At 51.7% G+C, this 10,356-nt stretch overlaps 1 non-coding gene across 1 annotated transcript; it reads right to left on the bottom strand.

Annotated features, from left to right (window-relative positions):
* Window positions 1–6,683: 6,683 nt before the first annotated feature.
* On the bottom strand, window positions 6,684–6,822 carry LOC114808939. Its single transcript, XR_003756695.1, has one exon. It is a non-coding gene; the product is annotated as a small nucleolar RNA SNORA7 (small nucleolar RNA).
* Between the last annotated feature and the right edge of the window lie 3,534 nt (window positions 6,823–10,356).

Here is a 10,356-nt window from a genome sequence, read left to right as displayed (position 1 = left end):
GCTTGGGATGAACAAGTCGGCAACAGATAGAGACAGTCCCTGCCGTTTGACGGGTTTACAGTCTAATCGGAGGAGACGGACAGACGAGAACAATGGCAATAAATAGAGTCAAGGGGAAGAACATCTCGTAAAAACAATGGCAACTAAATAGAATCAAGGCGATGTACAATTCATTAACAAAATAAATAGGGTAATGGAAATATATACAGTTGAGCGGACGAGTACAGTGCTTGTGGGGATGGGAAGGGAGGTGGAGGAGCAGAGGGAAAAGGGGGGAAAAGAGGGTTTTTAGCTGCGGAGAGGTAAAGGGGGGTGGCAGAGGGAGTAGAGGGAGAAGAGGAGCTCAGTCTGGGAAGGCCTCTTGGAGGAGGTGAGTTTTAAGTAGGGTTTTGAAGAGGGGAAGAGAATCAGTTTGGCGGAGGTGAGGAGGGAGGGCGTTCCAGGACCGCGGGAGGACGTGGCCCAGGGGTCGACGGCGGGATAGGCGAGACCGAGGGACGGTGAGGAGGTGGGCGGCAGAGGAGCGGAGCGTGCGGGGTGGGTGGTAGAAAGAGAGAAGGGAGGAGAGGTAGGAAGGGGCAAAGGTGATGGAGAGCCTTGAAGCCTAGAGTGAGGAGTTTTTGTTTGGAGCGGAGGTTGATAGGCAACCACTGGAGTTGTTTAATAAGGGGAGTGACACGCCCAGATCGTTTCTGCAGGAAGATGAGCCGGGCAGCGGAGTGAAGAATAGACTGGAGCGGGGCGAGAGAGGAGGAAGGGAGGTCAGAGAGAAGGCTGACACAGTAGTCTAGCCGGGATATAACGAGAGCCCGTAGCAGTAAGGTAGCCGTTTGGGTGGAAAGGGCGGATCTTGGCGATATTGTAGAGGTGAAACCGGCAGGTCTCGGTAACGGATAGGATGTGTGGGGTGAACGAGAGAGACGAGTCAAGGATGACACCGAGATTGCGGGCCTGAGAGATGGGAAGGATGGTCGTGCCATCCACGGTGATAGAGAAGTCTGGGAGAGGACCGGGTTTGGGAGGGAAGATGAGGAGCTCAGTCTTGCTCATGTTGAGTTTTAGGTGGCGGGCCGACATCCAGGTGGAGACGTCCCGGAGGCAGGAGGAGATGCGAGCCTGAAGGGAGGGGGAGAGGACAGGGGCGGAGATGTAGATCTGCGTGTCATCTGCGTAGAGATGGTAGTCAAAGCCGTGAGAGCGAATGAGTTCACCGAGGGAGTGAGTGTAAATGGAGAACAGAAGAGGGCCAAGAACTGACCCTTGAGGAACTCCAACAGTTAAAGGATGGGAGGGGGAGGAGGCGCCAGCGAAGGAGACCGAGAATGACCGGCCAGAGAGGTAAGAGGAGAACCAGGAGAGGACGGAGTCCGTGAAGCCAAGGTGAGATAAGGTATGGAGGAGGAGGGGATGGTCGACAGTGTCAAAGGCAGCAGAGAGGTCAAGGAGGATTAGAATGGAGTAGGAGCCATTGGATTTGGCAAGAAGGAGGTCATGGGTGACCTTAGAGAGAGCAGTCTCGGTAGAGTGGAGGGGACGGAAGCCAGATTGGAGGGGGTCTAGGAGAGAATGGGAGTTAAGGAATTCTAAGCATCGATTGTAGACGACTCGTTCTAGGATTTTGGAAAGGAAGGGTAGTAGGGAGATAGGGCGATAACTGGAGGGGGAAGTGGGGTCAAGAGCGGGTTTTTTTAGGATGGGGGAGACGTGGGCATGTTTGAAGGCAGCGGGGAAGGAGCCATTGGAGATTGAGTGGTTAAAAATAGAAGTTAAGGAAGGGAGGAGGGCAGGGGCGATGGTTTTAATAAGGTGAGAGGGAATGGGGTCCGAGGCGCAGGTGGAGGGGTGGCACTTGCGAGGAGGGAGGAGATCTCCTCTGAGGATACTGCAGGGAAGGATGGGAAAGTAGGGGAGAGGGTTGGTGGGGGGAGGGGAGAGGCGGAGGGGTGACTTTGGGGAGCTCAGACCTGATTGTGTTGATTTTCGTGAGGAAATAGGTGGCCAGATCATTGGGGGTGAGAGATGGGGGAGGGGGAGGAACAGGGGGCCTAAGGAGAGAGTTAAAGGTCCGGAACAATCGGCGGGGGTGACGGGCATGGGTGTCGATGAGGGAGGAGAAGAAGTTTTGCCTGGCGGAGGAGAGGGCAGAGTTAAGGCAGGAAAGGATAAATTTGAAGTGTGTGAGGTCGGCTTGGTGCTTGGACTTTCGCCAGCAGCGCTCAGCAGCTCGAGCATAGGAGCGTAGGAGGCGGACAGAGGAGGTGATCCAGGGCTGTGGGTTAGTGGAGCGAGAGCGGCGGAGGGAAAGGGGGTGAGAGAGTCGAGATGAGTAGAGAGGGTGGAGTTGAGAGCGGAGACCCGCTCGTCGAGAGTGGACAGGGCGGCAAGGTGAGGAGAGATGCTATTGGAAAGACAGATGGGATCGAGAGAGCGGAGGTCTCTGTGGGGCAGTAGCGAAGATTTGCAGGGGGAGGGAGTGTGAGAGATGAGGCAGGTGAGAAGGTTATGGTCAGAGAGAGGGATTTCAGAGTTGGTGAGGGAGGAGATAGTGCAGCGGTAGGAGATGACGAGATCGAGGGTGTGACCGAGTCGGTGAGTGGGCGCGGTATGGTGGAGGAGGAGGTCGGCAGAGTCGAGGAGGGATAGCAGGCGGGCGGCAGAGGAGTCGTCGGGTACATCCATATGGATGTTGAAGTCTCCGAGGATCAGAGTGGGCAGAGAGAAGGAGAGAAGGAAAGTGAGAAAGGGGTCAAGGTGGTTGAAGAAGTCGGAGGTGGGACCGGGAGGGCGGTAGATGACAGCGACAAGTATCTGGAGGGGGTGGTAGAGGCGAATGATATGGGCTTCGAAGGAGGGGAAGGAGAGGGAGGGGGGAGGAGGGATAGTGCGGAAGCGGTAACGGGGCCAGAGGAGGAAGCCGACGCCTCCTCCCTTACCGGTGAGTCTGGGGGAGTGGGAGAAGGAGAGGCCTCCGCTGGAGAGAGCGGCGGCGGAGACCGTGTCTTCGGGAGAGAGCCACGTTTCCGAAAGGGCGAGGAGGAGGAGAGAGCGGGAGAGGAAAAGGTCATGGACGAAAGGTAGCTTACCTGTAATAGAGCGGGGGTTCCAGAGGCCACACTTGAAAGTAGCTGTGGGTGCAAAGGGGGGAGGGGGGAAGGGCGGGGGGAGGGGAAGGGTTTGGATGGGAAGGAGGTGGCGGGGCCCTGGACGGGGAGAGGGGGATGAGGGTAGAGGTGGGACAAGAGGACTGGGATGGGGCGTGGGTGGGGAAGAGAGAAGGGGGGAGGGGGTGAGGAGGGGGTTTGGTGGGGGGAAGAGTAGGGGAGGGGAAGAGGGGTAGCGCTGGTAAAGTGGGGTTCTAGGGCGGGGAGAGAGGAGGGGGGAGGAGACCGAGGAGAGAGCGGGAAAGAGCTGAGCGAGAGAGGGGAAGGGGAGGATAGGAAGGGGCGGGAGGGGGGTGAGGGGAAGGAGGGACATGGCGAGGCCAGAGAGGTGGGTGGCAGCACTGACAAAAATAAACAGTAATAAACGAAATCGGTAATATAGCAACATGATACAGTATGATACAATACAGTAGTGCTAATATAGCAACATGATACAGTATGATACAATATAGTCGTGTTAATAAGCGGGCGATGACCAGGGTCGGGGGGTAGGCTCGATTAAAGGGGCGACCTGATCAAACTCAAAGTCTGACGACAATAAACAATAACAAGCGAAATCGCTAATATAGCAACATGGTACAGTAAGGACACACTACAATAGTGTTAATAAGCAGGCGATGACCAGGGTCGGGGGACGAGCCGACCCTACCCGATCAGACTCAAAGTCAAGCGGCCAGCGGCCGAGAGAGTCCCAGAGCTCATGACCAAATGTCCCTGTGGCGGCGGGGGGGCCCTGAGGTTGTCCGGGGTGGGTGGCGGCCGTAGGCGGCGGCTAAGGTAAGGTAACATGGTGAGAACAATGACCTCGTCGCCGGCGGGGGGCGGGGGGCGGGGGAGATGGAGTCACCTCAAGGGGGAAGAGGGAGTGAGGCCTTCCCCAAAATGGCCGCCTCAGGCAGAGTGGGGGCTTCCCAAAATGGCCGCCTTCGGGCGGAGTGGGGGAGCAGTTGGGGAGCACAATGGCCCCGGGCCGAGCAGGGGGACACAATGTCCCCGAGGACACAATGTCCTTGGGGCCGAGCAGGGGAGCACAATGTCCCCAGGATCGAGAAGGGGAGCGCAATGTCCCCGGGCCGAGCGGGGGGGGTGGAATGGGAGCTGGTGGCTGGGGGTCTGTGGGGGCGAAGATCCTTAGTGTCGGAGTTCCCGAGAGGGGGTGCGGAGGTCCATCTTGCGAAAGGCTGAGGCGGGCGCGGGTCCGGGCGGTCCGAGGCTCAGCTCCCCGGGGGAGGCGGAGGAGGCGCAGATGAGTCGGCGAGCGGGAGGCGAACGGGGGGCTTGTCGGGAATCGGGGCCGGGCGGGCCGAGGCTGCGCCTCAGGGGAGCAGAGATCCCGCGCCCACGTGGTAATGGCTGCAAGGCTCCGGGCGATGACAAGGCTCAGCTTCCCGGGAGGGGGGGGTGGTCTCGGCATGGATGAGTCGGCGGTCGGCGGCCAAAAAGCCGCTAAAGTCGGCGGTCGGTGGCCAAAAGGCTGCTAAAGAGCTAGCCAGGAAACGGGGGGCAGGCAGCCCAAGGAACCGCCGCCTGGGAGGAGAGCTCCGGAGTCCAGTGGTGGCCGATTCGGCTGGGAAGAGGGGGCCCGGCGGTCTGAGACTCACCCCCAGGGGAGCAGAGATCCCGGGCCCACGTGGTAATGGCTCCATGATTTCAGCTGTGGGCCCCTCAGCAGTGTGCCCCTCAGCTCTTTGCCCCGATCTCTGCCCCTTAGCTCAATGCCCCTAAACACTCTTCTTCAGCTCTTTGCTCCCCTTTTATCTCCCCCCCTTCCTCTTTATCCCTTGCTCTCTTACCCCTGCTGTTTGCCCTCCTGCTCTCTGCCCCATACTTTCTGCACTCCTGCTCTTTGTCATCCTGTATTCTACTCCACCTGCTCTCAGCCACTCCAGCTCTCTACCTTCCACCTCTGCCCCTCCTCTTTCTGCTCCTCTGCTCTCTGCCCCTTTGTTCTCTACCACCCAGCTCTCTGTCCCCCTGCTCTCTGGCCCCTAGCTCTCTGCCTCTCAGAGAAGCAGCGTGGCTCAGTGGAAAGAGTCTGGGCTTTGGAGTCAGAGGTCATAGTTTCGAATCCCACCTCTGCCACTTGTCAGCTGTGTGACTGTGGGCAAGTCACTTAACTTCTCTGTGCCTCAGTTCCCTCATCTGTAAAATGGAGATTAACTGTGAGCCTCACGTGGGACAACCTGATTACCCGGTATCTACCCCAGCGCTTAGAACAGTGCTCTGCACGTAGTAAGCGCTTAACAAAATACCAACATCATTATTATTATTATTATTATCTCTGCCTACCTTTCTGCCCCTTTGTTCTATGGCCCCCTACTTTCTGCCCATCACCTCGCTGACCAACTTTTCTCTGCCACCCTGTTCTGTTCTCCCCTGCTTCCTGCCCCTCGGTTCTCTGCCTCTCTGTCCTCTGCCTCCCCATTTTCTGTCCCCCTGGTCTCTGCCCCACAGTTTTTTGTCCCTCTTCCCACTGCCCCCACCCTGCTCCTTGTTCTCTTCTCCATCCCCTGTTTCTCCCTACCCCCCTGCTCTAAAGCTACCTGTACTCTGCCCCTCTGCTCTCTGCTCCTCTGATCTCTGTCCCTTGTTCCTGCTTCCCTGCTCTCTGCTCCCCTCTCTATGTCCTCCGGTCTCTGCCCCCCTGCTTTCTGCTCTCCTGATCTCTGCCCCCTTGCTCTCTGCTCTCCTGCTCTATCTGCTCTCTTCCCCTCAGATCTACCCCCTCCAATCTATCCCCCTCTGCTCTCTGCCCCTCTACTTTCTGACCCACTGCTCTCTGCCCTGTACTCTAAAGGAGAAATATTGTCAGGCTTCTTTCATCACCACTGGACTAATAGGGCAACTGCCAATAATGCAGTCACTTCAGCATCTTTGCCTCCAATTTATTGCTGGAAGCACTAGATGAATAACAGTGAAGGAGGAAAGGAGGGATGGGGAGGATTGTTATTTATAGAATGCCCACTTGTTGCAGTGGAAAGCACAGAATAAAGAAAGGATCTTATATTCTAAACAGGAGAGACAAGCTTTAATGAAACTACAATCAGAGTGGTACACATTAATAATTGAGAGTAAGCATATGAGTGCTGAGGAAAAGAATGAATAGGTCTGTCAATTCTGGAGTGGACTTAGGTTGTTGAGAGATTAATCAGGGAAGGTTTGTTGGAGACGGTGAAATTATGAGGACTTTGAATTGGGAAGACTGTTGAAGATATTGTCATGCATTTTTCTCTAACAATGAAGACCAAAACAAAACACCCCCTCCCCGCAAACTTATAGGTGTACACATTCCTTGTCTTGTCGTATACTATCGAGTCATTTCCAACCCATAGTGACACCATGGACACATCTCTCCTAGAACGCCCCTCCTCCATCTGCAATTGTTCTGGTAGCGAATTCATAGAGTTTTCTTGGTAAAATTACAGAAGTGATTTACCACTGTCTCCTTCCGTGCAGTAAACTTGAGTTTCAGCTTTTGACTCTCTCCCATGCCACAGTGCTACCCAGCACAGAGGAGTCTTGACTTGTGGCAGATTGCCTTCCACTCGCTAGCCACTGGTCAAGCTAGGAATGGATTTGAGTATGCCTCTGCTTGACTCTCCCTCCCATAGTCGAGACTGGTAGAGTACTGGAAACTCTCCAGGAGCGACCCTGAGAGGGTGACACATTACTTACACATATGTAAATAGCATGCAACGCAGTTAAGGATGTTAGTATTCAGAAACAGCAGTGATGGATGTTCTTAGCCTATGTGATCCTTCGAGGTTGCCCTCTGGACTAACCCTAACCATAAATCTAGCCCTAACCATAAACTTAATCCTAGCCTTAACACTAACCATAGAATTATCCCTAGACTTAACACTAACCGTAACCCTCACCCTAACCCTGACCTTTGCATTAGCCCAAATGCTAAATATAACCTTAAATTTAAACCTAACCCTAGCCTTAAACTTAACCCTAAGTGTAACTGTAACCCTATCCCTAACACTAACCATAACCCTAATAATAACTATAACTCTAGCCCTAACACTAACCCCAACCCTAAACCTAAACCTAGCCCTAGCTGTAACACTAACCCTAAAACTAACCCTAACCCTAGTGCTAACTTTAACCCTAACCCTAACAATAACCCTAACCTTAGCCCTAACCCTAACTTTAGCCTTTGGCCTAGTTGCAATCCTAATGCCAACCCTGGCCCCAACCATAACCCTAACCGCAATCTTTCATCTACTGCCAACAAAATACTAATCCTCGCCATAACCATAACCTTTACCCTAAACCTAACCTTATCCCTAACCTTAGTGCTAATCCTAACCATAACCCTACCTCTAACCAGAACCTTAACCCTAAACCTAGCCTTAACCCTAATCCTAACCCTAACCGAAACCTTCTCCTCAATTTGATCATAAGCGTAACGTTAACACTCAAACCCTAACCCTAATCCTAACCATAACCCTAACTCCAACCCTAATCCTAGTCTGAGACCCAGCCCTAGTCCTAGCCCTAACCCTAACCAGCACCCTAAACATAACCCTAGCTCTAATGCTAATCCTAACCTTAACCAGAAGCATGTCTGGAAGTCCGTGTGGCTAGGCTCTTCTAGCCTCAACAATGCTATTTACACTGCTACTCTCCCAGGGCAAGAAATTGCCCTAAGAACCCCCTAACCCTAACCTTTACCCTAATCATAACTCTAACCCTAACCTTAACTTTAGCCCTAGGAATAGCTCTAGCCTTTACCCTAATTCTAACCCTAACATAAAATATACACCTAATTCTAACTTTAGCCCTAGCCCTAATCAAAACCCTTACACTAACCCTATTTCTAGGGCAGCCCTAGCCTTATGCCTAAGGCTAGCCCTAACCCTAAACCTAACCCTAACCCATTGCCCTAGCCCTAAACCTAACCCTAACCATAAAACTAGTCCAATCTTAACCAAAACCCTATCTGTAACACCCTAAACCTAACTCTAACCCTAAACCTTAATGCTAGCTCTAGGTCCTGGTCTAACCTTAGTCTAACCCTAATCATAAATCTAACACTAATTCTAGCCCTAAAACTAACCTAACTTTAACCCTAACCCTAACTCTAGCCCTAACCCTTACAAGAGCCCTAACACTAACCCAAAACTTAACTTTACCCCCTAAACCTAACCTTAACCCTAACCTTTACCTTAACCCTAAAATCTAACCTTAAACCTAAGGCTACCCCTAGGCTGAACCCTACCCATAGCCCTAGCCCTAAACCTAATCCTAACCTAACCCTCACACTACCTCTAACTTTAAAACTAACTCTAATCCAAACCCTAACCCTAACCCTCATGCTAAACCTAACGCTAGCTCTAGCCCCAGCTCTAACCCCAACTTTACTCCTAAAGTATCCTCACCCTAATCATAAGCCTAACCTTTACTCTAACCCACACCCTTACCCTAACCCAAAATCTAACCTTATACCTAAGGCTACCCCCAAGCCTAGCCCTAACCCTAAACCTTATGCCTAACTCTATCCCTAACCCTAGGCATAACTGTAAACCTAAGGCTAATTCTAACCCTCATTCTTTCCCTATCCCCCTAAAAAACACTTCTCCTGCTATTCTTTCCTGAGAAATTAGCCCAAGTCTGATGGGCCACAATCGATCAATCAATTGCATTTATTAGGCACTTACAGTGTGCAAAACAGTGTACTAAGCCTTAGGGAAAGCACAATATAACAGAGTTGGTAGACACGTTCCCCTCCCTCAAGGAGCTTCCAGTCTAGACGGGGAGGCAAGAATTAAAATAAATTACAGATATGTATATAAGTGCTGTAGGGCTGAGGGTGGGGGAGACTAAGGGTACAAATCCACGTTCAAGAATGACATAGAAGGGAGAGGGAGTAGAGGAAATGAGGGCTTAGTGGGGAAGGCCTCTTGGAGATGTGATTTCAATATGGCTTTAAAGGTGATAAGGCTTTGAAGTGCACAATTGTTTCTTCCTAGCTTGCCCCACACTGTTTCCAGACAGTTGTGCATTGTCAGAAGAGTTTCCCTCAATTCTGCTTTCAGATTTTATCCAAAACCCACAGTGAAAACCCTCACAGTGGGAGTCTTAGCTGTTCTGCTCTTCAATCTTTACTATTCCTCCTGCTCTCACTCAGGGGAGAGCATTATCTACACATTTCCCCCATGAGATAGAAAGTCCCTTGAGGCAGGGAGCAAGTGTTTTCCTTCTGTTAGGCCTAGCACAGTGCTCTGCACTCAGCAGGTGCTCAGCAAATACAACAGATTTATGGAAGCAGGGAACCTATTGCACCTTAAGCCCCACCCGATTTGAATTTTACAATCAATCTGGCTTTGCTTGGAGGACATGAAATAATATTTGATAAAGGTCAGCAGAAGATCAGGGTGGTCCATCTGGTGTGGGAGACCTTGGGTGGTTCCCAGAACAAGGCTCCATCCCAGGGTTCCCCTAACCGGAATGATTTTTACACCTGTCTCAATCCCAAATGCACTGCTTGAAGTAGATATAATCAGTCTCTTCATACATAGAGCTTACAGTCTAAGGAGGAGAGAGAGTAGGTATTTAATTTAATGGGAAGCAGCGTGACTCAGTGGAAAGAATACAGGCTTGGGAGTCAGAGGTCATGGGTTCGAATCCCGGCTCTGCCACTTGTCAGCTGGGTGACTGTGGGCAAGTCACTTAAACTTCTCTGGGCCTCAGTGACCTCATCTGTAAAATGGGGATTAAGACTGTGAGCTTCACGGGGGACAACCTGATTACCCTGTATCTACCCCAGCACTTAGCACAGTGCTCTGCACACAGTAAGCGCTTAACAAATACCAACATCATTACTATTATTATTATTAATTTCTATTTTACAGATGAGGAAATTTGGACACAGAGAAGTCAAGTGACTTGCCCAAGGTCACACTGCAGGAAATGTTTAACTCTCCATGTTGACACAGAGCTTCCTGTGAGAAGAAAGATTATGTAGGATTCACCAAGATTCCTATATAATAATAATTATGGTACTTGTTAAGCACTTATTATGTGCCAAGCGCTGTTCTAAGTGCTGGGGTAGATACGAGTTAATCAGGTAGGGTGCAGTCCCTAACCCACATTAGGCTCACACCCTTAATCCTGATTTTTTACAAATGAGGTAATTGAGGCACAGAACAATTAAGTGTCTTGTTCAAGGTCATATAGCAGACAAGTG

Source organism: Ornithorhynchus anatinus, unplaced genomic scaffold (assembly GCF_004115215.2).
Source record: "Ornithorhynchus anatinus isolate Pmale09 unplaced genomic scaffold, mOrnAna1.pri.v4 scaffold_658_arrow_ctg1, whole genome shotgun sequence".
Taxonomy (NCBI): domain Eukaryota; kingdom Metazoa; phylum Chordata; class Mammalia; order Monotremata; family Ornithorhynchidae; genus Ornithorhynchus; species Ornithorhynchus anatinus.
Note: the sequence above shows the minus strand (reverse complement) of the source record. Positions and strands in the feature narration are given on the sequence as shown.